The 24,605-nt window shown below is 45.3% G+C and overlaps 1 pseudogene; it reads left to right on the top strand.

The window, feature by feature from the left end:
• The first annotated feature begins 16,979 nt into the window (after positions 1 to 16,979).
• On the top strand, positions 16,980 to 24,573 carry LOC121828224 (elongation factor 1-alpha 1-like; annotated as a pseudogene).
• The last annotated feature ends 32 nt before the right edge of the window (positions 24,574 to 24,605 follow it).

Genomic DNA, 24,605 nt, shown 5'->3' with positions numbered 1-24,605 from the left:
GAGGAGGAGGTGGAGAAGAAAGGAGAGAAGGGGTAAGAGGAGGATGAAACACAGTCTTGCTGTATCACCCAGGCTGGCCTCCAACTGAAATTAGCCTGTCCCCACTTCCCGAGTGCTGTGATTGCCGAGCATGTGCCCCATGCCAGGCATCAGTCCTAATCTCCATTGTTAAGTATTAGCAGAGAGAACTCAGATGAATAACTACTCTTTGGGTTGCTTAATTTTTCTAGGAATACAAAGGAGTCATGAGACCAAAAGGCATGCTGTCTACTGTGGCACACAAACACTTGAGACAAATCTCCACTCATTTATTTGAAACGAATTCATAGAATTTAGTCACAGAATCTTTTTCTCATTCGGCAAAGAAAGATATGTCAGTTCCCAACTCACCAACAAAGCTCAGCAGCTGCTGGATGACACAGGTGCCCTCCAGAGGGTTTTTCATGGTGACTTCTTAGCAAAGACCCACTTACTGGCAAGAGACCTGGGATGGCTCCCTGTACAAGCTGGGTAGAACAGAGGTTCTGCAGGACAGGCTGGAGCTTCCCTGCCTGGCTCAGAGCTCCCTCTGCAGGCTGGTAGTAGGTTATACATTATCCTTGCTTAATCTTACTGTTTAGCTTGAATTTTTAGGCCGAGTTTGAACCTCACAGATAATCAGAGCAGAAACATGCAGAAAGTTCCAATTTCACATAAAGAGTCTCCAAAACACAGAAGTAACACGTTACAATGACAAAAAAAAATCATTAAAATAACTTGATCTTGGCCTGGGCTTCATTCACATGGCATCATTGGACTTTGTGCATTTCTGTCACTCAGGAGGAAAAAGAGCCAGGAAGATCCCTCCAGCTTCCACAGCCTATGATTCTTGGTGGAAAGTGGTTCCCCGTGTCCCCTCCCCACACACACACCAAGTCTCACAGCAGGAAGGGACTTGAGTCAGGGATCTCCTTGTGTTCACTGGTTTGACTCACATGAATCTGACTTCAGTCTGGATATCACATTTATGGGCCTCAGGGAGACTGCTCTTTAGCCACTACACATTTAAAGACTGTTTAGTTACAGTTCAAAATTCAGTAAATAAGCAATCATAAGTTGGCACTGACTGATCACAGGACCAAGGGAAATAAATACATCCATTTTCTCATCTCATCCATACCATAACCCTATAAAGTAGGTTCAGTGTTTTGAATAAGAATGCACCCCCCCATGGGCTCATCTATTTCAGTGTTTGGTGGCACAGAATGTTTGTTTAACTGTGCAAAGATGTACTGCATTTGTTTAACTCTACAGAGATATGTTGGGTTTGTTTATGTTGCAGAATATTTGTTTAACCGTTTGAAGATGTGTTACATTTGTTTATGTTGTGGAATATTTGTTTAACCATGTAAAGATGTGTTGAATTTGTCGAACTATGTAAAGATGTGTTGCTGTTTTGCCTTGCCTGCCTAAGGCACCTGATTGGTCTAATAAAAAGCTGAATGGCCAATGTGGAGGGAGGAGGTACAGGCAGGACTTTCAGGCAGGGAGAGTAAGTAGGAGGAGGAATTTAGTTTTGAGGGAAGAAAGAAAAAGAGACACCAGGGCGATGCCAGGGGTGAGCCAGCCAGACATGGAGGAAGCAGGAAACTATGAAAGAAAGGTAAAAAGCCCTGAGGCAAAACACAGATGAATAGAAACAGGTTAAATTAAGTTACAAGCGCTAGTGACTGGCCAAGCTGAAGCTAAAGCCGAGCACTCATTATTAATAATAGGTCTCTGTGTCTTTATTTGGGAGCTTCTTGGCAGCCCAAAGAAAATTCCAACTACAATTTGGTTCCCAGTTTAGTGAACAGGTTAGGAAGGATTAGGAGGTGTGGCTTTCTTAGAGGAGGTGTGTCACTCAGGGTGGGATTTGAGGTTTCAAAAACCTACACCAGGCCCAGTCTCAATTTTTCTTCCTGCTGCCTGGAAATCAGGGTGTAAGCTCTCAGCTACTGCTTTGGCGTCATGTCTGCCTGCCTGCTGCCCCGGGCCCTGCTGTGCTGGTCATGGATTCACCCTCTGAAACTCCAAGCAAGCCCCAGTTAAATGCCTTCTTTTATAAGTTGCCTTAGCTATGGCGCTTTCCTGTGAATTCCTTTGATCATCAAGGGACCTCCATTCTTCTAACTATCAAAAGTCCCTCCTTTTTTTTTCTCTTCCTTTTGCATGATGTCAGAAATCACATAAGCTGTGCAATCTGGGTAGCATGTCCCCACTCATGCACATTCTGGAGTTCAAAGTGACGCCAGCTCTGAGGCAGGGGTTGCCCTTGGGCTTTGGGTTGATAAACCTTGCTCCTATCGGTGTTTGATGGTAGTGTCACGGAAACTAACAACTGCTCCACCACCAAGTTCTTCAACTTGGTAACTTACTAAAAATGACTGAATAGGATCTTGACTTGTACAAAGTGAATTTTATTATATATTATTTATACCTTAATAAAACAAACCAATAAAAATACCACTACCATCACTACTACCACCCTTTGCCATTATTCTCAACCCTGTCACTAAAAACACCAGTTATTCTGTAATTCTGTAACCACCAGCCATATAAAAATGTCTCTAGAATGAAGTGCACTGTCCACCCCCACAGTCATCCTCTCCATGGTGGCAGGAGAAGTTGCCCGGTATTAATTACTACTTCCAGTCAGTTTGGTCAGAAGTAACTAGACTGTTGTTCTAAAGAGACCTGTATCCTTCACTTTGGCTACTACTGAAATAATAGATCTTAAGAAACGGGAATTCCCCAGGGAGAAGATAAAGCTTAGAGCCTGGGACAGTAGAAGGGAAACTTTATTCCAGGACAGAGATTTGCAACTTGTCAGACCGCCTTGCAGGAAAATGGAGCCTGAACAAGGATGGGTCACTGGTGGGCAGGACCACACCAGGACTGCTTAGATATGCATGACTCTTATTAGATTTTTCAATGGCAGCTTAAGAGAAATGGAAGGCAGAAAGAGAGGCATTTGATCTTAGACAGGTGGAACCCTGTTCTTTGGCGGACACACACTGCAGAGGGGCGTAATCTCGACCATGTGGATGGTGGAGAATGCCTGTGGGTGGGGTGGGATGAGGGGGGACGTAGCTGTGACCCTTTATAAGAGTGGAAACGTCAGTAGCACGTTTCCTCCCACAGTCCCTCCCTTCCAAAGTGGCCTTAACTGGCTGCAAGGGAAGCTGGGAAGTGTAGGGTTGTTTTTTGTTTTTTTGTTTTGTTTTGTTTGTTTGTTTGTTTGTTTTGGTTTTGTTTTTTAGCAGGAAACTGTCAACTCTGGTCTCTATTTAAGCCCTAACCTCACACTGGGTCCCGGAAGAGGAATCCTGATCAGCTGGATCTCTTTGTTTCTCTTCCATTTTCAGCTTTTTCACCGTTAATTTGGCTATTTTCATTGCTTACAGGTAGCCAGACTTGGTTTGGGTTTGCTGTGGCAATAATGCTGGTAACAAGAAGACACTGCATTTGGCAGAGGAGTTTGCATGGGTATACTGTCTTGATGCAACACTGTCCTGGTCCACTGCAGCGCTGTGCGTTGCAACCTGCTCTGCTGGAGCCTGAGCAACTAATCTTTCTTTTTTCTTTTTCTTTTTCTTTCTCCCCCCACCCCCTGCCTGCTGAGACTGGAACTCAGGGGTTTATGCATGCCAATGTTCTACCCCTGAACAGTATCTCTAACTGCTGGCTGCCTGCATCTCAATGGGAAAGGCAAGATCATGGCAAACAAAAAGTGTAATTTGGTGGAGAAAGAAGTGATTCGGGGAGGAAAAACACAACTATTAGTCTCTTTCGAACTTTTCCACCCTTTCCGTTTGTTTTCTCTTTGAACTCTTTATGTCCCTCTCCCAGATTTGCTTTGTTGTAAACATAAAGGAACTCAGGGCCTTGCACATACTAAGCATCACTCTCCCATTGAGCTGTGCCCCATACCAGCTTTACTGTGTTTTATCCCCATCCTCCACATCCTCACATCCCCCTTACCCCCCACCCCTAAACCCCCTAACCCCCCACCCTATGCCTGTAGCTGCAAGAGCACCTCCGTGTGCTGAGGCAGCCATCTGCTCAAACACTTGGAAACGGTGGCCACTTTACTGATCAGCTTCAAGTAGCTTCAAGTAGATCAGCTTCAAGTAGATCAGCTTCAAGTAGATCAGCTTCAAGTAGATCTTCTGAGTTTCTTCATGGTCAAGACTTGTGCTTTGCTGACACCGGGTGGATGACAGGAAACTACACACATCTTCCTTGGTAAAACAGAATCTGGAGGTGAAAGACAGAAATGTCAGGTAGAATTAAATGACAACAAAGTAGACACGGTCAGATCACCAGCAATGTGAACTCCTGACTGATGGCTGATAGTGCAGTCCAGTGGATGAGCACTGGGAACCAGGGTGAGTGCAGTCCAGTGGATGAGCACTGGGAACCAGGGTGATTAGAACCCCACGTCCATTAGCACATGTGGTGTTAGGCAATGTTCCCACACTCTCTGAGCCTATCCTCTACATGCTAGGCAAGCACTCTTCGAACCGAGCTACATCCCCAGCCCCGCTTTACATCCCCAGCCCCGCTTTGTGGTTTAGGTCTGAAAATTAAATGAAATAACCCAACTGAAAGGTTTAGTGTGGTGCTGGGTATTTGGAAACATTGGCTAAATGTCAAGCTTGATTTCTTGAGTTTTTGTTTGTTTCTTTTTTAAGATTCATTTAAAAATTTTAAATGATGGGCGTGTGAGTGTAGGTGCGTGTGGAATCCAGCAGCTGGGGTTGCAGGAGTTGTGAGTCGTCTTCTGTGGGTTCTAAGAACTAAAGTTAGATCCTCTGCAGGCATAGCCAGTGCTCTAAACCCCTGCCATTCTAGCTCTAAGGCTGGCTGGCTTCTAAGGCTTCCGTTTCTCCTTGGAACTCCCTGCTGAGAAAGAACACCATCCATCCTTGCAGTCTGACATTTCCTTGTCTGAGGCCAGGGCACTGGGTGGCCGGCTTGCCCTATCTAACCTTATGAGACTTGAAAGGGCCTACAGAGGTGATGCAAAAGAGACTTCTAGGTAAATATCTGTGTGGTAGACACACCAGGCCAAGTGACTCAAGTGTCAGTGGTACCAGCCCTGCAGAAGTACATACACTTGCTATTTTCACCAAAATGATGCTTATTTTCTTTTATAAAACTTTATTATCTAAAAAAAAAACCTTGAAAATACACTCAAACAAAGAAATAAAAAACCACACACACACACACACACACACACACACACACACACACACACACCAAAATTAACCAAGCTCAAAGTCTATATAGTGAACTTCTGTACAGTTTGAAAAGTGATTCTGAAGCCATGAAGTTTCACACTGGAGTTTACACTTTCATTATCAAATATATTTTTGTGCACTCTTTAAACAACAAAAATAAAACCTTGCACACTGTGGCTGCATGTTTCTTAGAAACTATTGCTGATTTGGTAGACACAGCCATCCTGACATATCCAGTCTGATATATACCTTTTTGTCTTAATCCTGGAGCCTGGTTTGGGGAGACTGAGCTTCAGGCTTGACCCTTGAAAAGCACAGGGAAAGCAGCTGAGGCCTCTCAGGTCTGTGCATCTTTGCAGGTAGTTTTGATTTCCCAAGCAGGGGACATTCCAGGGCTCTTTGCAAAAATGCTTTTTCAGGTCTAGTGTGGAGGATGAAGATATTCCTCAGAGATCATGAACAAAGGGCCTGGCTAGACTCAAGTGTGCTGAGCCCATACCGCTCCCCTGTATCCTGTCTTTGGTGGCACTCTGCCTGCTTCTCAGATCAGTTCCTCTTCCGCAGTCCCCTGCCACGGTGAATCAAGTTACCAGCAGTACTCAGTTCCTGGTATACTTGCCTTCCTCTTTCCCCTACGCTGCCTTCCTCCTTCTCCAGGTCATTCATAAAATCTGCCTAAGACTTTCCAAATACTGGCTTGTGATTCCCCTCAACCACTGACGGAATGTTCAGCATCCCTATCACCTTGACCTTGGCAATGGCTTCTCTCTCCACCAAGACTCCAGAACTTTGGCACTCGGTGAAGGTGAAGAAGAGCTGTGAAGCAGTGGCTTGAGGATGTCAAGTTGGGGACGGACACACCATGGGAAACCAAGCTGCCTTTGTGGAGCGCAATAGGAGTGAGCAGGCACTTTGTTTACACAGACCTCTCCTTCATCAAGATGCACGCCAAAACAATGCATATCGAAAGTGGCTTCCATGCCACCTCCTTCCCCTTTCCCTCAGTTATCCCCTGCTCAGGTAACTTCCTGCTTCAGGCCCCAGCCCAAGAGACCTTTGCTCAGTGACTGGAGGAGTTTCCTTGTGAAAAAAAAAAATTATTACTTTCCATTTAAGGAATAAGAAAACAGAGGCTTGGAGAGGTTAGGTAACTTGCCAAAAGTCACAAGTGAGTGATGAAACCTCAGTGTTATTACAGGTCATCTGACTTTGCAGGCCTCTTGTTTTGCCATTCATACTGAAGTAAGAAGGACAAGCAAGGCCCTTGCATAGCAGCAAACCTGTGGCAACAGGAGAGACAGACAGAAACAAATAGGTGGTGTAGAGCATGGTACTTACGTTAATTAGTCATCATAGACATTCTGGAGCCCTAAGGAAGAACTGGTCAGCTGTGTTCATCATGACCTCTGCACACCTCAGTCTGGCTTTTGCAGGGTGTCCCTGTAGTTGCCAATCGCTAGGTCTAAATACTTCCATAAAAGCACTGAAAATACTATACACCCGGGGACTGGCCCAGGGGGAGGACCATTTCTACCAACGCGGGCTCTATACCTAAAATTGTTCCTCCACACAGTACAGGTCCCTTTAACCTGCTACTGAAATCATGAGCAGGCTCTGGGGAAGGGTGACGACCTGGGCCCTAGTGATAAGGAAAAGGTTTTTCTCCTTCTGAAGGGCTATAGTAGGAAGTTTCAGGTCACAGAAATAATTGTCACAGAACCATCTCTCAGCTCTTCTGTCTTGGAAAAAGCAGTGGTCTAGCCAGCAGGTCTTGGCCTTCATTTCCAGGGGAGCATCACATGGGGATGACTCTGAAGCTCCTCTGTCTCTCTTTCTTCTGTCCTTTCCTCTCTCATTCGTTTCTCAACATGTTGTGATGATTTTAGTTTGAAATGTCCCCCAGGGGTCCATGATTGGAACACTCAGATTCCAGCTTATGGTACAATCCTCCTAAAGGATCCATGGCCTGCTTGATGGAATTTGATCACTAGGCCTTTGGAGGTTATATTTACTGCTGGCTCAGCTATCATGTTCTGTTCTTGGCATGCCCCAATGGGAAGCCTCTACCACATACTTCTGCTGCCGTGACTTCTCATCTGTGGTGGGCTGAAACTTCTCCAAAAACCATGAGTCAAAATAAAAACCCTCCTCTCTTCGGTGGCTTCTGTCAGGTATTTTGTAAGAGCAATGAAAAAAAAAAAAAAAAAAAAAAAAGTAAACTACTGTGCATATGTTAAGCATTCATTTCTTCTAAGTATAGAGCTTGGAGCAAAATGAGAAGCAGATCCCACTCCTTTGGAGATCCAGTATTCCTATCAGGACAGGAAGAACAAGGACATTGGACCCCAAGCCTGTCAATCATGATTCCAGCTCCAGAATTACAGTGATAGCTATATGATGTTGACAAGCTAGGCTCCTGTCCTCTCTGTACCTCGTGGGCTTGTTGTGCAATGACAGGAACATATAGCATTCATGGGGAATAGTGCCTGGCACATGAAACACTATAGTTATTCATAAGTTGTGTGTCTCTTATCTGAAATGTTTAAGGCCACGAATATTTCAGATTTAGTTGTCTTTAAATTTGGAATTCTTCCTATATATGCATGTATATACATACATATACACATACCTATACATATATACATATAATATACATTTATATATATGAAGACATATCTTGGGGATGGGAGGGACCCAAGGTGGAAAACACCTCTTATTTATGTCTCATCTATACCTTATACAACACTTGAATATACTTTCACCCGCACTTGCATTGAGACTATCACATGCGGTCAGACGTGAAATTTCCACCAACAACATCCTGTTGGGATTTTGGAGCGTTTCTGACTTCAAGTTCTCAGACTGTCTGTCTGATCTGCACTGCTATTTGCACGGAGTGGCTTCGGTCCTGGAAGCTGTGTTCTGTCGCTTATATCCCCAAGGAAAATCACACTGTGTGTTAGGAGTAGCTAGGCCCAGCATGGCCCCCAACTAGTGAAGTTAGCAGCCCTGACTATGGTTGTTTCATTTTAAATGGAAACTGTCATTTCTGTCCTCAGTGCCGACATGTAAGGAAAACATGACACATGTCTGTTAGACACATTGTTTGAGCATGGCATCTTTCATATAAAAAGATAACTCCATTACTGAGGAGACGCCAAAAGGCTCAACTATGGAAGGAAAAATGTCACATTTGTTTCAACCAGGGAGCCAAAAAGTGGGTAAACCATGACTAAAACCTCCTACGACTGAGTGCTGGGCTGGCAACTAGTCAGGGAGAGCAAGAGTAGCAGTGTTCAGGTTTCTAGTTCCCAGATAAGATCATCACTGAGCTTTGCCAACTGCAGGACCCACATGGTGTGCACATGCATGTACACAAATGTCTACTGATGTACTGCATGCATATGTACATGTGTTTACATATATATAGTATGTACATGTACATAAATGCATGTGTATACATATGCATACAGATGCACGACTGTGTTTGAATGTACGGGTATGTGTAGCTGTGTGCATGTGAGTGTACAAGCATGTATATAAGTGTTCTTGTGGATATATGTACGCATATGTGTGAGGATGTGCATGTGCATGTGTGTGTTAATCTGCTTTGGTGGGTACATGTGTGTGTGCCTGTGTGGGCAAGTTTATATGCTCACATGTGTTTACAAATGAATTTGAGTATGGCCATGCATATATGCACAAGTGTATGTGTTTTTCGGTACATATGTACACGTGTATCAGTGCTTCTGTTTGTAAGTATATGTGTACAAGTATACCAAGTACACGTGTGTGTTCACGTGCATAGCTGTGTGTGTCTATGTGTGTGGATACGCATTTATACGCAAGTATGGTTTTGCATGCCTGTGTGTATGATGTTTGAGGTGTGTTGGGGCTGGGTGGGAAAGGAGCCTGGCTCGGTATTATCTGTCAGTAAATACCTAAACTTACTGTTGGACTGGTATTTCCACGTCTGTTTGCCAGACCCTTTCTCTTAAACATGCTCTTAGGAGTAATTATTACTCTCTTGGGGACTCCATTGTGTAAATTTAAGCCATTGCACGTGTTTTTGAAGCAGGTCAACGAAGAGGCATCGTCTGGTTCTGCTGCCTGAGCAATGCTGTCTGTGCTGTCGTTTGCATGGCTCTTACATTCGAACCCTTCCAGCTCCACATGAGAACCGCACCGTCCTGCTTGCCATGGTTTACATATTCACACTAGCAGAGGTCTCAGAATTGGCATGCTGTGAACGTGTGAGCCAAACAATTCAGCGGGTCTTGCTGACTTCAGCCTCTGATACAAGTGTTTCCACAGACAGTGGGTGCTGCAAGGTGATATCAGGAGTCATGCTGTTCCTCGGGGATAGGAAGGGCTCAAGTGCCTTACCCAATCAAACCTGGAACAGAATGTTACTGAGTAAGCAAGACAGGCCAGTGCATGCTCTGGTTCCAGAGGCACCACTTACCGTGTGTCTCAGATTAGTTTTTAACTCTTCCGAGCTTCTATTTTCTTGTTGGGGTTTTGAGACAGGACTGCGTGTAGGCCAGGCAGGCTTTCCGATGCAGTTGAGGTCCTCCTTGAATTCCTGACCTTCTTGCCTCTACCTCCTAAGAGCTGGCACTTTAATGCCACCACCAGCTTCTGTCTTCATTTCTGCGAAAGCCCTCAACTTCTTACCTTTAACCCCGATGCGGAGAGCACAGAGGCTCCTCCCTTAATTCACGAGGCAGCGGCATTTTGTCCACCTAGAGCCGCTTGGCCGTAAAAACTAGTCCTAAGTGGACAGTAAGCTTTTTTATTCTGTTTGTTTTATTTAATATGATTTGATTTTATTTTTGAAGACAGTAGTTATGGAGTGCAGCTCCAGAACCTACTAGAAAAGATAAATAATGTGTGATACTCAATTCACAGCACATTGTCTCTCTAAAACCAGATGTTTTTTAATTCGAAAAGACAGGATGTTTGGAACACGGGCTTCAGAGCCCCCTCTCCTCATAGGATCCCGGTAACTGCATAAACACCCCAGGGCACACCTAGAACACATTCTGCACATGCGCCCTTCCCCCTCCAAGCCTTTTCTTAGGCGCTTCTCTCTCCCTCAAGTAGCTCCTTGGGGCTCCTGAAGTTTTCATCACTTTTTGAAAAAAAAAAAAATACACTTATTGTTTACTTATTTGTGTGTGTGTGTGTGTGTGTGTGTGTTTACACATGTACATGTGTGGAGGTCAGGGTCCTGAGGATTGAACTCAGGACATCAGTTTTGGCAGCAAGCACCATTATCCATGTAGCCATCTCACCTACCCAGTTTTCTGAACTGTTAGTACCTGTGGCTGTTTGCCTGGTTTGCTTGCTAGTCTGTGAGTTCCTTCAAGGCAGGGATTGCGTCCTAGTCATACAGTCATGCTTAGCAAGCATTTGAAAAAGATACACTTTAGTTATGCGTATGTGTGTCTATGTTGGAGTGTGTGCACACGTGCACACGAGCACACGGGTGTGCACTCGGTGTGGGTGCTGGGAACTGAACTAGAGCCCTCTGCCAGAGCAGTGCTCACTCTTAATTGCGGAGCCATCTCTCCAGCCCCAAATCAGCCAGCATTTTAAAGATGGGTGGGTTCATCTAGCAGGTTAGCTCAGCTGGTTAGAGTATGCTACTGATAAAGATGGATTCTGCAAAGGTGCTGGAGTGGTGATGACCCAGTGGTTAAAAGCTGGTACCACTCTTGTGATGGACCCGAGTACAGTTCCCAGAACTCATGTTAGATGGCGTACAGTAACCTGTAATTCTAGTTCCGGGGGATCTTATACCTCCAGTTTCCTTGGACTCCTACATTTATGTGCATGCTCTCTCCTCCAGTCTCTCTGTCTCTGTCTCTGTCTCTCTCTCTCTTACACACACACACACACACACACACACACACACGAATACAAATTTTAAAAAGATGGAATCCACCACCAGTTACTAGGTGTCTTGTGATCTTCGTGACACTGTCCAGCTGGCTACCTCATGGGAGGAGGATTTACTGCAGAAGCAAAAACAGAGATGCTAGAAGTCTGGGGCTAGCTAGTGGGCGGTACCTGAGAGACCACCCGAGCAGGCAGTGGCCGGTGTTCTCTCTACCCAGGACTGCCTGTTGCTGACCCAGTTTCCGCTGGCTGCCAGAGCATGATCCATGGGACTCTTCTCAAACCTGATGTTAAAGCCTGCACACATCCTACACCAGGGGCACTAGGGGAACCTCAAGACGCAGTGACTGGTTTCTTTTTCATGGGGATGAGGCTATGTTAACAGGAGAGGAGCAAGTGTTTGAAGCAGTGGGCAAAAGAGGGAGAGCAGACCCAGGGGGAGGGCTACTCAGAACAGCGAGGTGCCCCTGACAGTGAGATGTAATAGAAAAAAACCTGGGAGCCAGGTATTGGGGTGAACGCTGAAAGATCAGAGAAGCAGAACAAGCCACATCTAACCTCACCTCACCAACTTCTCAGCCAATCCAGTTTCCTCAAAATGGAAGCCTCTGAGTCCTCATCTGCGTAGATCTCAGCTGAACTGCTACTGAAGAGCCTAAAAGTTTAAAAGCCTGGTTTTCACACCTTACATACCTTTCTTCTTCCTGCCATCACTTCCTGGAATTAATTAAAAGCGTGTGTCTTTCCCAAGCAAGACGTGAGCTCTCAAGTGCTGGGATTAAAGGTGTGTGCCACCAAGCCTGACTCTGTTTCCAGTGTGGCCTTGAACTCCCAGAGATCCAGATGGATCTCTGCCTTCTGAATGCTAGGATTTAAGGCATATGCTACCACTGTTTAACCTCTATGTTTAATACAGTGGCTGTTCTGTTCTCTGACCCCCAGATAAGTTTATTGGCGTGCACAATATATCAACCACAGTTAGGAGAAGGCTAGCTCTTGGGTTAGGCAGATGCAGGCTAGAATCCCAGCTCTATTCCACAGCTACTGGATAATAAACCAGTGTTGTGAGGTGTGGTAGCCCCTCCCCCCCCAATGTATGTTGACATTCTTATTCCAGGAGCATGTGAATGTGGCCTTATTTAGGAAAGGGTCTTTGTAGACAGGAGAAAGAATCTCAAAATGAGATTTCCCTGAGTTGCCCTGGTGGGTCCTGACATGGCGACAAATAACCTTTTGAGAAATACAGAGGGCTGGGTAGATGTCTCTGTTACAGAACTGGTCACGAAAGTGTAAGCACCTGAGTCTGGATCCCCAGAACCACATAAAAAGCTAAGTGTGGCAGCGTGTATATGTAACTCGGGCAGCAGGAGGTGGAGACGGGGGATCCCTGGGCTTGCTGGTTGGTCTGTCTCGCCAGTCAGTAAGCTCCAGGTTGAGCAAGGGATCCTAGCTGAAAAAATAAATAAATAAATAAATAAATAAATTGGAAAGCCACTGAAGAGAACACCTGATGTCAACTTCTGGCCTTCAACACATGTATACAGCATATAAACAAACAAACAAACAAACAAGAAAGAAAGAAAAGAGGAGAGGACTGCATGGGAAAACAGAGATCAGAATGATGTCTCTCTCTTAAGCAGCCTTGAGCCACCAGAAGCAGGGGAGGGAGTATGGTCGGTCAACACCTGCATTTCCAGCTTCTCGCTCCATGACAGTCAGAGGGCAAATACCTGTTGTTTGAAGTCACCGCGTTAGGGACACCTGGATAGCGGAGCTCCAGTGCCAGTTGTTGGGATGAGTTGCCCAGTCGGGAGCCTCTGTTAGCTTATCTGAAAGTGCAGCTAAGTTGAGGCCCTACTCACAGGCTGGCTTGAGAGTGACAGAAATTCAACATGCCAATGACAGACTTCTGCTAGGAAGGCAGTAACGCTGGATTCAGCCAGCAGGGGGCAGAAGATGGCGGGTCAGCCTAGAAGGCTGCTGGAAATACACTGCCCAGGGAAGCAGCTGCAGGAACAGGGAGGCCCAACGCCCTACCCTGGAGGAGCTCCCAGCTGTGCTCATGGTGGCCCTGTGGCCCTTCGAACATTGTGCACAATACAGGTGACAAGGGTGAATTTGAAAATCTGGTTACCAAATAAAACATCTATGTCCAGACCTGGCCCCATCATCCCACTACGGCAGTGTCTTCTTTAAAACAATGATAAGATCAAACAAACAAAATACAAGTACAACACACACTGGAGTCCTGCTTGGAGACCAGAAGGATGAATGTGCTAATTTATTGGGAAAACAAGAAGGGGCCCAGTCCAGGATTAAATTATGGATTACTTCTGTAAGAGTCTCATATCCAACTTTTTTGTTATTTCATTTATTCACTCAGCAAACACAAAGCCAGGCATTACACTTGTCTGGGAAGTATGACTCACATTCAAGAAGTTCACATTCTAGTCTGAGTGCACATATAAGTGAGAAAGGTACGCACAGGGCATGTGTTTGCTCCTGGGCCCTAGCTTACTAGCTTCCAGATACTGTTTGAGCTTAAGACACGGGATGAGAAATCCCCTGGCAAGGGGTATTTCCTTCTCAATTTCTTTGTAAAATTCCACTCTTATAGAAACCTACTGTAAGACTGGGTGTGGTGGTGTACAACTGTGATCCTGGCACTCAGAAGCCGATGCAGGAAGATCGGGAATTCCAGGCCAGACTCAGCTACCCAGTGAGGCCATAGCTCACCCCCCACCCCAAAAACAAGACTGCTTTCTCTTCTGGTTGCTTGATCAACTATCCCACAAGAAGCAACTTAAGGGAGTGATAGTTTATCTTTTGGTTCACGGTTTGAGGATATGGTCAAGAAGACAATGGTGGGAGCTTGAGGCAGCTGGTTCACATTGTATCCGCAGCCAGGAAGCAAACCGCAATGATTCCGATGCTCAGCTCACTTTCTCTGTTTTAATCAGTCCAGGATCCCTGTCCATGGGCTGGTGCAGCCTACATTTAGGGCGGGTCTTCATACCTAATGACTAACAGACCAGCTCTGATGATTGTCTCTAAAGTGACTGTAAATCTTCTTAAGTTGACGGTTTAGATCAAGTGTCACAATGAGCAATGGAAAAAAAAAAAAGAAATTGGAAAACAGGGTACCTGCTCACTTCCTTTTCTGTAAAAGCAGGAGATGCTCCCAATACCTAACCAGGGACTCTTCTGTGGAAGGGTTAAGTGGCATTTGAAAAATTGAAGCTAACACCTCTGATTTTTCTAGACTCCTGTATCATCTTCGTTTTAAAGGAAACAGTGTTTTTTCTGTTTGTTTGTTCTGTTTTTTTTTGTTTTTAAAGACCGATAACAGTATTTTCAATGACTTATCTCCCTGGGCAAATTCCAACACTGTTGTGTGCATCGATGTTGGGGATAATTGTCTCACTTTAAAAATAAAATTACAAGAAAAGACGATCTTTGTTGGGCTTTGTGCTCATAGAGAAACCGCCTAAGCCAAACCAGAAGTATCTTAAAGTCCTTCTCTCTGCATCTCCCAGGCTCCTGCCAGCTGGTGAGTCAGGGGGAGGGGCCAGCTGCTACACCGGAGTTTCCGGAGTGACGCTCCCCTAACATGCACACAGGGCTTTGTGGCACCCAAAGGGCTTTCTCCTCTACCATCCATCTAGCATGACCCTACCGTGACCTTCATTAGCATTGCCATTCCTACGCTACAGGTAAAGGGAAAAAAATTGGAACGTAAAATGACAAGCCCAAGTGGCAAAAGTTAGTTTTCAACCAGATTTAATGCCACTTACCTGCCAATTACTTAACAACATCAGAAAAGACAATGGCTGATGTGCAAATGCCACATATGACGTAGCATTTGCACACTGGGGTGGGGGAAGGAAGAAGAAAAGGAGTTTAATTCTCCCTTCCCTTTGTTCTCTTCTGTTTTCCTCCCTGCTGTTCCTTTCCTTCCAGTCCATTTGGAAAAGAGAAGACATGTAAAGAAGAACTGTGCTAGAAGAATAAGCAGATAATCACAAGTTAGCAACCAAGTGCTATGGAAGTTGAAATTATGTGGCAGATTTGAATCAGTGATTTAGAAACATATTAACCAATGCTGAACCATGTGCAAATAAACAAAACAAAACAAAGACAAAAACAAACAAAAATCCACAAGACAGTTTCTTAAATTAGAAGTTAGGATCAGAGATAAACTGTGCTGGTTTTCTGCCACGCACAAGGTCCTGGGTTTGATCCCCAGCATCACAAACAGGCCTGCCCCCATCTCGAGCCCAGTCCAGAACTACTCACATTCATTGCTGGCAGAGCAGTTCACATTTTTGTCACACGGGGGCGCCTGACACCACCAGGTCATGAAAGCGAGCTCTTCCTGCTAGACCAAGTTGCTGAAGGACTCCTCACCCTATGGACTTTATATGTCACGATTAGGGCTCAGAGAAAGACCCACCTCCACCCGGAAGATCTAAAACTACAGGAAACAATTGAATGGACCCCTTGTGTTTGCTGTCCGACTTCAGCCCAATCATCTTTCCTCGAAATGTTTCACTACTTTACTTGTCTCAGAAGTAAATGCATGAAAGTGAATGTGTTGATATGGTTAAGACACTCGGAGGGAAAAAAATTGATTACCAATCACTCTCACCACTTTTAAGACGCCAGAGTGAATGGAGTAGGCAGAGCAAGAACATTTGTAAAGGACTGTTATTTCAAATATAAGAAGGAAAGGAGAAAGGGAGGGTAGGTACTCTGTACAATGCACTGTATATTTTGCTTTCCCAGAAGATACAGATAGCATCATTTTGTCCAAAGATGAGCCAAGATTGAAGATGGCTGGGAACTCAGTATCATGTCTCACCAAAGATGTGCTCTCTATCTTCTAACAGAGTGCTTTCTGGAATGTAGACCTCATAGCATCCTGGCATGGCTGGAGGCTACCAACGAGACCTTCCTGGGATGTTGACCCCTTTCTTCCTTTCTCCCAGGTACCCAGCTAATTTCACAGGCACTAAGTTAATCCCTGCAGGTTACTCCAGCCTCAGAAGGGAGAGTTTCCATACTCAGGATTCCCAGGAGGGGGATTACATTGCTTTAATTTAATTTAAAAGGTTGTTTTCCCCCATGGCAAGCCTTTAGAAAATGCTAGCCAGCAGTCTTGAAGTACGTGTGACCCAATCGATAACAGGTGGCTCATTGTGACAGTGTACATTGTAATTCTAGCATGCAGGAAGCAAGGGCAGGGGGTCTCAAGATTGAGGTCGGCCTATGAAGTGAGCTATAGAGTGAGACTTTGGTTTCTGGTTCTTTTTTTGTTTGGTTTGGTTGTTTAATGTCAAGGATTGGAGGGATGGCTAAGTGGTCAAGAGCACTTGCTGCTCTTTCAGAGGACCTGAGTTGAGTTTCCAGCACTGTGTGGGGCAGCTCATAACTGCTTGTCACTCCAGCTCCAGAAGTCTATCAACACCTTCTTCTGCCCACATGTGGCATATACTCATATAGACACACAAAATGTATCTTTTAAAAGGCATTCAAACAAAGAAATACATATGCAGTGGTTTGGATAAGTTCCTTGTTGAAAAGATATCAAAGATATTGCATTTAAATATGTTTTTGGTAGATGATATTGAGTTTGACCATGACAGTAAGGGAGTAAATGAATCTCTGGTGACTCGTGGGAAATGGACTCACATGATGAGAGAAGAAAATGGCCAGCCATGGAAACTGAGAACATGACAAACCTCAAGCACTGGCCCTACCTGTCTGTTCAGTCTTGTGATGAGCAGGTCACTTGGCCAGCAGACCTGAACAATGAAGTCCATGGGCAAGGCAATCCCTAACAGGTAAGGGCTCCATGGCCAGCTGAGGAACACAGACCATTAAACACTTGTTCACCAAGTCTCCTCTGGATAATCTGGCTTCCTAACAGTTGACTTTTCAACAGGGCAAGAACACATTGATCTGGCCAGTACGAACTATTCTAGCGCTATTGAAAGCGGATTTTCTCATTGCAAATGCATCAGTTGGTTTTCTGGCTATAACTTGGCCTCTGCGGTCACTTGTCCTCAGGGAAATATTAGTCTCTCTTAGAGGATTTTCTTTCTCCCTGCCAGCTTTCATCTCCACGTGTTGACCAGTGAACACACAATCTATATAGTTCACATGCTCTTGTTAGTGTGGCTGCCTGGGGGAAAGGATTCAGGAAGCAAGAACCAACAGAGTCGGGTCTGTTCTGGAGAATGAGACCAGGACCCAGGTTCTGAGGTCTCAGGGAGATTTAGTCTCTGGATACAATGCTCATGAGCCACAACCCGGGGAGCTGAAGGAAGAGTTGGGATTCTTATTACCACCCCCCCTTCTTGCACCCCAAACCAGTTAGTTCCCAGTTCTTATAACATTTCTTTTAGGAGTTGGCTCTTTTTTTTTTTTTAAGATTTTTAAATTTAATGTGTATGAGGGTTTGCCTACATGTTTATATGTGCACCATGTGTATGCCTGGTACACTCAGAGGCCAGAGAAGGCATTGGATCCCTTGGAACTGTAGTAACGACAGTCGTAAGCCACACATGGCTATTCTGCAAGAGCAGCAAGTGTTCTTGAGCCCTGAGCCCATTCTCCAGCCGCGACCTCTAACCCCCCTTTTGTATACAGCCCAGATTGGCCATGAGCATGTAGTCATCCTGCCTCAGCCTCCTGAGGGCTGGGCTGGGGTTATGGGTACAGCTAACAAGCCCAGATCATAGGTTGGCTTATTTTAGGGTAATCAGGATATGAGCCTGCAGTTCCAACCTCCCCCAGAGACTACCTTGCCAAATTGTTTGGCTGACCTTCATCCATTGTTGATCCAGTAAGCTTCAGGCCATGCACAGAAGAATCAGCAGTAGGTTCAGATGACACCCAGACTCTCCCTGAGCTTTTATTGTTGCTGATAACATTGTCATGAAGCCTTCTCCTGACCCTGGCTTTATCCCACTCAAACTTTCTCTTTTCTCTGCAGTCTCTCCCCAGATTCCATCCACCCCTGTGGCTTTAATACCACCTCTCTCACAGTGCATCCCATCCATTTCAGAGACCCATGTATCTGACCCTTACTTGTCATCACAATCTGGAGACTGACATTCTGAAGTCCGTTGTTTAAAAGGAGGTCATCACCCGCTCCTTACCACCAGTTCTCACCAGGAGGATGATAACACTGACCACCCAAACCCTCAAGGAAGACCCTGGAGAGGGTTATCATCAATGTCTCCTCTTCTTCACCTTCCAGCACTCCAGCTTACAGTGACATAACATCCACCAAGCTCTGCCAGTTCAGAAGCTTTTAGTTTCATTTTTCCTTCTTCCGAGATGGTCCCACTAGGTAGCTCTGGCTGTCCTGGAACTCACTATGTAGATCAGGCTGGCCTAGAACTCACAGAGATCTGCCCGCCTCTGCCTCCCGAGTGCTGCGATTAAAGGTGTGAGCCGCCACACCTGGCTCAGTTCAGTAAATTCTTGAAGAGATTTGTCTTCTATACTTTGCTGTTCACTTTCCCTCCTGGCACTCCATGCTAAGGCTGTTGCAAGGGTACTACAAAAACCACTTGAGTGAGTCCCCTGTACACATGGTGGGGTGAGGGTTTTTTGGGGGGTGGGGTGGGTCATAGCCCCACAGTTGTCCTATTTGATCTTGACCCTAGCCAACCCAACAGATAGCTGCAGCCATCACCGTGGGGAGCTCTTTTCTCAGCTCAACCTTTGGAAGGCTGGGTTTGCATGTCCCCCCTGAGCAAGCTGAATGGGGTTTGCTAGGATACCTTCATACTTTGCCTTGTAAGTAGTTTCTCTAGGAAGATTCTCTCAGCAGGCAAAGTCCGCTTTTCCTATGCTTTATCGTCACCAGATAATAAACTCTGGAGACTCAGAGTTGAGCATGCAAACTGTAAGTGAGGGCATAGTAAAGAAACCACCAAAATGGCTGCTCCATGGTTGGGGGCAAGGGTTGTTGTAGATAAGAGAGAGAGATACAACATCTGTAGATATTTAGAAGAGTCCAGACCAGAGAGAAAAAGCAGACTAGACATGGCCAGTTCTATCTGCAAGAGACTCTAGACTAGCAAGAGAGAATAGTGGGAATAGCGGGGGGCAGGGAGGAAACCTCACTTTTATATAGACAGCGAATGTGTATACGGGAGCAGCAGCGAGGCCTGTAAGGCCTGTGAACTGCAGCAGCCCAGGAGCTGGCAGAGTGGAGGAGTGGGGGAGGTGAGAAGGGCCAGGAGGCTAGCACGGCTTTGAAAGGCATAACAAGTATCTGTGAAGAAGGACTGAAGGAGTCTGGAGGGTAGCATGAGTTTTGATTATAGCCACAGGTGTATGTCAACAGCGAGCCATATGTCAAGGGAAGCTAATGGAAATGACTCCTATCTGCATACAGCGACCTGTTTCCCAGGTTCCTGAGGAACCATCTGTCAGAAGTCCTTCTGTAGTCCAGCTTGAACTGAACCTAGTTTGTCATTTCTGGACATATGCTCTGCCCTTTGGAGTCTGAGACCTAACACCAGCCAAAGGCAAGTTGACTTTATCCAGGCCTTAAATAGTCATGTTGACTCACAGATTCCTGCTCTGGTCCAACACCTTATCTTCTGCAGTCAATTTCCACTGCTCTCTCTTCTTGTACTCCTTGCTCCTTCCTCCCTCTCCTCCTGTCTCCATTTCTCATTTCCTCCCCCTTTTTATGTTTTTATTGATGTATAATTGATGCATCTCAAGGCACATATTGCATGTATATAATGGGCGCAGTTTATTGAGTTTGGACATGCCATGGGCTTACACCCTCACACTTATTCTTCCCATTCTCTTTGTGTTGACAGAGCAGCCAGAGAAGCACGTGCATGCATGCATTTCCTTTTGTTGGTTTTTGTCTTTTTAGAAACATAAATATGATGATGTCACTGTTAGTCTCTACCAATATTTCTTCATTTCATTAATTAAACATTTGACTCCTTTTCGTAGCTCACTGCGCCCTGCAACACTGGGACACACTGTCTTTTCTAGTGTCACGTAGTGTCATCCTGCCCTGTCTCTCTGTCCTCTCCTACCCTCCAGATCATTTTGATTCACAGGTGCACAGAGATCCTTCCTGGTCACAGTTGCTGTTTCCTGCTGCTACGGCTGATTCATAGGCATCTTTCAGGTTGCACCTTAGGGTAAAGCCACAGTGACCTGAGCAGACTGCTTGTGTACTGTCCCAAAGCCCTGCACCCTCTCTTTTATCCTGATGGCTGTCATCGGGTCAACAGCTTGTTTGACAATGGTTTCCTCTATTAATCTGGAAGTACATGATGTGAAGTTAGGAGCTGAATCTTCTTGTTCAGTGATGTCTTCCCTACACCTACAAGTCCAGGCACTCAGCCAGTGTCAATGTGTTGTGAAAGGATAAAAGATGCCCTAACTTTAGGTCTTTATGAAATAGTAGGTTACATTAGTGCTTTCAGTTGTGTTATTTTAGCTTTAAACAATTTTCTCTTTGCTTATTGCTTCTCACTGAGTTTCATTCTTCCATAGACTTTGCATGTCTAGCTAGCTAGCACACTGGGAACTGGGAAGTTCTAAGTTCACTCAGATTTGGAGCATGTCCAGAGGCGTTTCCTAACCAAGAAAAAATAGATCACATTTATATTTTTTATGGAAAACACAGACAAAAAAAAGGGTTGTAGGTTTTTAATAGGAGTAATACCTTCCTTTGTAATACTTGATGAGATCATTTATCCAAGAACAGGCAGGTGTCAGAGAAAGGGTTTGGACCCTTTTGACCCAGTCACTATGGTGATGACCAGGTTAATTACAGTCAGAACAGCCCAGGGTCAGGAGAGCTGAGTTGACTCATTGAGTAAACACAACAACCAAAAGTCATGCCGAGTCAGGTTAGCCGGTTGGGGTTCACCCACAGGGGCAGCAGACAACAACTCACCATGGTGTTGCCTCGGTGACGTCTCTCTGGCTAACACAAAGGCCGTTGGCAGCTGAAGACTTCTGTTGCCAGCAAGGGCAGAGCTGAGGTCTCCATGCAAAAGGCTGAGCAACACCCCGTCTTCATGAGTGCAAGGCTTGCATCTGGGGTCCCTGTAAAGTGATGCTGACTTCATGAGGCTGTTTCCTCTAGTAAAATAGGAGAGAAGGAACCATCTACGGCTAGTTCTTCTCTAAACTTGACATTTATTAGTTTCTTCCTGTCTTCAAATTATGCCCTAGGTGTGGAATTTGTGTCGGTGGCCCCTTTCTTTTCTTTCTTCACTGTTCATCTCTCTCCCCTCAAACTTTCTTCAATCCTGGAAAAGACACGCAGGCCGTGCCTGTGCTGTGGAGGGACACAGGAAGGAATTGTGAGCTATGCCTGGGAGTTTAGTGGTTCATGTAAGTATCTGTGAGATGTGAGGTCAGGTAGATGGAGAGAGAAATGAGAGATGGTTTGTTCCTGCCACTGTAGTAGCCATGATCTATGGAGGCATTGTCATAGAAGGCCTTTGCTACCCTGTCAGGAACTGCTTTGTTTGCAAGTTACCTGGGCCAAAGTCATGACCCTTTCTGGAGTAACCAAGAGTGATCACTGGCAGTATAAAAATGCCTAATAATTCTAGCCATGCTAAATCCGGGCTCCCCTGGGCTCAGTTGAGGCTTTCAATGGACCTGCACTGCATCCTCTGTCCTCTCATTTCCTTGAGTATTGAACCCTAGGGCACTCCTTAATAAATATTCTCTACTCTACACTCCATCCCAGAGTCTACTTTCTGGGATACAGACTTGCAACCTATTGGCTTGCCTAGCTGGAAGATCTAGGGCTAGCAGGCACAACTAGATGGAAATAAGAAAGAACACACCCCACTCTCACAGTCTTATAATCTAACAGGGAATAGGTAACTTCAACCAATAAAGGCAGATGCACTACAAGAATCACTGTTATAACCAAATGCTAAAGAAAACAAAGGGTAAGATGAAAGTTCAAAATCGGGGACTTGGGCAGATCTCCCTAGCTTATAGTTAATCTATAAATTGACCTATAGAATGATTTAAAAAGAATCATGTAGGACTATACATAGCCTGTCCAGGCAGAGAGGATCATATTTTATAGGACAGAGTCTGATATCTTGAGGCAACTTGAAGTTATTTGGAGACTAATACAGCAAAATATTAATAGAGAAAGAACTTTGTTGGGGGGGGGGTCCTTTCTTTCTTTGCCCCATGACTCTAAATCTTTTTCATTACCCTTATTTGCTTGTTGTGGGGTAGGTGTGAGTGTGCCACCATGCATTTGCAGAGATCAGAAGGACAACCCCTGGGAGCTGGCTCTCTCCTTTTACCATGTGAGTTCCAGGGATTAAACTCAAGCTGTCAGGCTTGGTGGCAAGTACTTCTACCTGGTGACCCATCTTGATGGCCCCTGAAACCCTAAATCTTTTGCCTTTCTCAGACCTCATTTCTGGATCTCTCTCCAGGATGCTACTTGCCTCACATCCACACTGGACCTTGTACCCTTCAAAACTAATGTACTTCTTACCCACGCAGTGTTTGCCGTCAGAACACAGTGTTGTGAAGCCACTGCTAAACTGAAGTCACAATGAGAAAGAAAAGACTCACTGACATCACTGTTGGACGTGCAGATTTAGGCAATGCCATTTGGTCCACAAATGTGGTGGGATCGACAAAAGAACCACTGAAAACCAAGGAGCTAGCCATACAATGCAGTGGGGAAAGACATTTGCTGCCAAGCCCGAAGATCTGAGTTTGATTCCTGGAACCCACATGGTGTAAGGAGAGAACTAAGTCCCCCAAGTTCTACAAGTTGGTCTGTAACTACCACACACTCATAGGAGTATGCATGCTCCTCAAAATAAATGGATAAATGTAATTAAAAAAATTCTTTAAAGAAAAATTTGAGAAGGAGGTTGTCAAGATTCGAAAGCTCTCCTCCAAATATGTCTGGGTCTTGGACAAACTAAAAGGTAGTGTGTGAACATGGTGTCACTGTTGGCTTCTCCTAGTAGAAATTCGAGACCAACAAGTATGTGACCATCACTGATGCCCCAGGACTCAGAGACTTGGTTAACAACACGATTACGCTCCTGTCTCAGACTCTCCTGGTGATTCCCACTGATGTTGGTGAAGCTGAAACTGTAATCTCCATGAATAGGCAGACCCATGAACATGTCTTTATGCTTTCATGCTGGGTGTGAAACAGTTCATTCTTGGTGTCAACAAAATAGAGCCACTCCACAGCCAGAGAAAATCTGGGGAAACTGTTAAAGAAGTCAGCCCCTACATCTAGTAAATTGGCTTAGCCCTATGACAGTAGCATTGAGCCGATTTCTGGCTGGAACGGGAACAACATGCTGATATGGCTTGGTTCAAGGGGTAGGATGTCACCTGTGAAGATGACAGTGATGGAACCATGCTGCTGTAAGTTTTGGACTACTTCCTACCAGTAGACATTCCCAGACAGCTATAAAATTAGAGGTTTACTACTGTCCCTGTAGACTGAGTGGAGCCTGGTGTTCTCAGACCTGACATGGTGGACAGGCTTGATCTAGTCAACGTCACAACTGAAGTTAAAGTCTACTGAAAGGTACCACAAGGCTTTGAGTGAAGCTCTTCTTGGGGATAGTGTGGACTTCAGTGCCAAGATCGTATCTGCAAAAGATGTTCATTGTGGCAATATTGCTGGCAACAGCCACAGGGATGCACCAATGGAAGCCGCTGGCCTCACCTCAACCTCACCCAGGTGGTTATCCTGAACCATCCCGGCCCAGCTAGCGCTGTCTTGTCGCTGTGCTGGATCGCCACACACCTCCCACTGCTTGTTAGTCTGCTAAGCTCAAAGGAAAAACTGATGACCGTTCTGGGAAGAAGGTGGTTCTGGTGGGATGGCACAGTGGGTAAAAACACTTGCTGTGCATGCCTGATGACATTGAGTTTGATTCCAAGACCCCACGATGGAAGAAGAGAACCAACTCAGGAAAAACTTCCTCTGATCTTCGTATGTGTATCATGGCATGCACGCACCCATATTCACACACATTACACACAGAGGCAAAGAAGGAAGAAGAGGAGGAGGAGGAAGAAAGGCTGGAAGATGGCCCTAAATCCTTGAAATCTGGTAGGCAGCCACCTCCAATATGGCTCCAAGCAAGTCCCTGCATGTTCTGAGCTCTTCTGACGAGGTCCTTTTGTTGTCTGTGATCTGAAACAAATTGGTTGATGTGGGCAACAGCAAAGCTGTGGGCAAGAAGGCTGCTGGAGCTGACAGGGTCACCAAGTCTGCACAGAAAACTCAGGAGGCCGGATACATATTATCCCTAACACCTGACACTGTCTTGATCAGTGGCTGAAGAATGGTCTCAGCTGTTCGTCTCAACCGGTCATTTACATTTAACAGTAAAGAGCTAGTTCATGGCATCCTAAAAC

This window comes from Peromyscus maniculatus, chromosome 3, assembly GCF_049852395.1.
Source record: "Peromyscus maniculatus bairdii isolate BWxNUB_F1_BW_parent chromosome 3, HU_Pman_BW_mat_3.1, whole genome shotgun sequence".
Lineage (NCBI taxonomy): Eukaryota > Metazoa > Chordata > Mammalia > Rodentia > Cricetidae > Peromyscus > Peromyscus maniculatus.
This window is presented reverse-complemented; position numbering and strand designations above follow the sequence as displayed.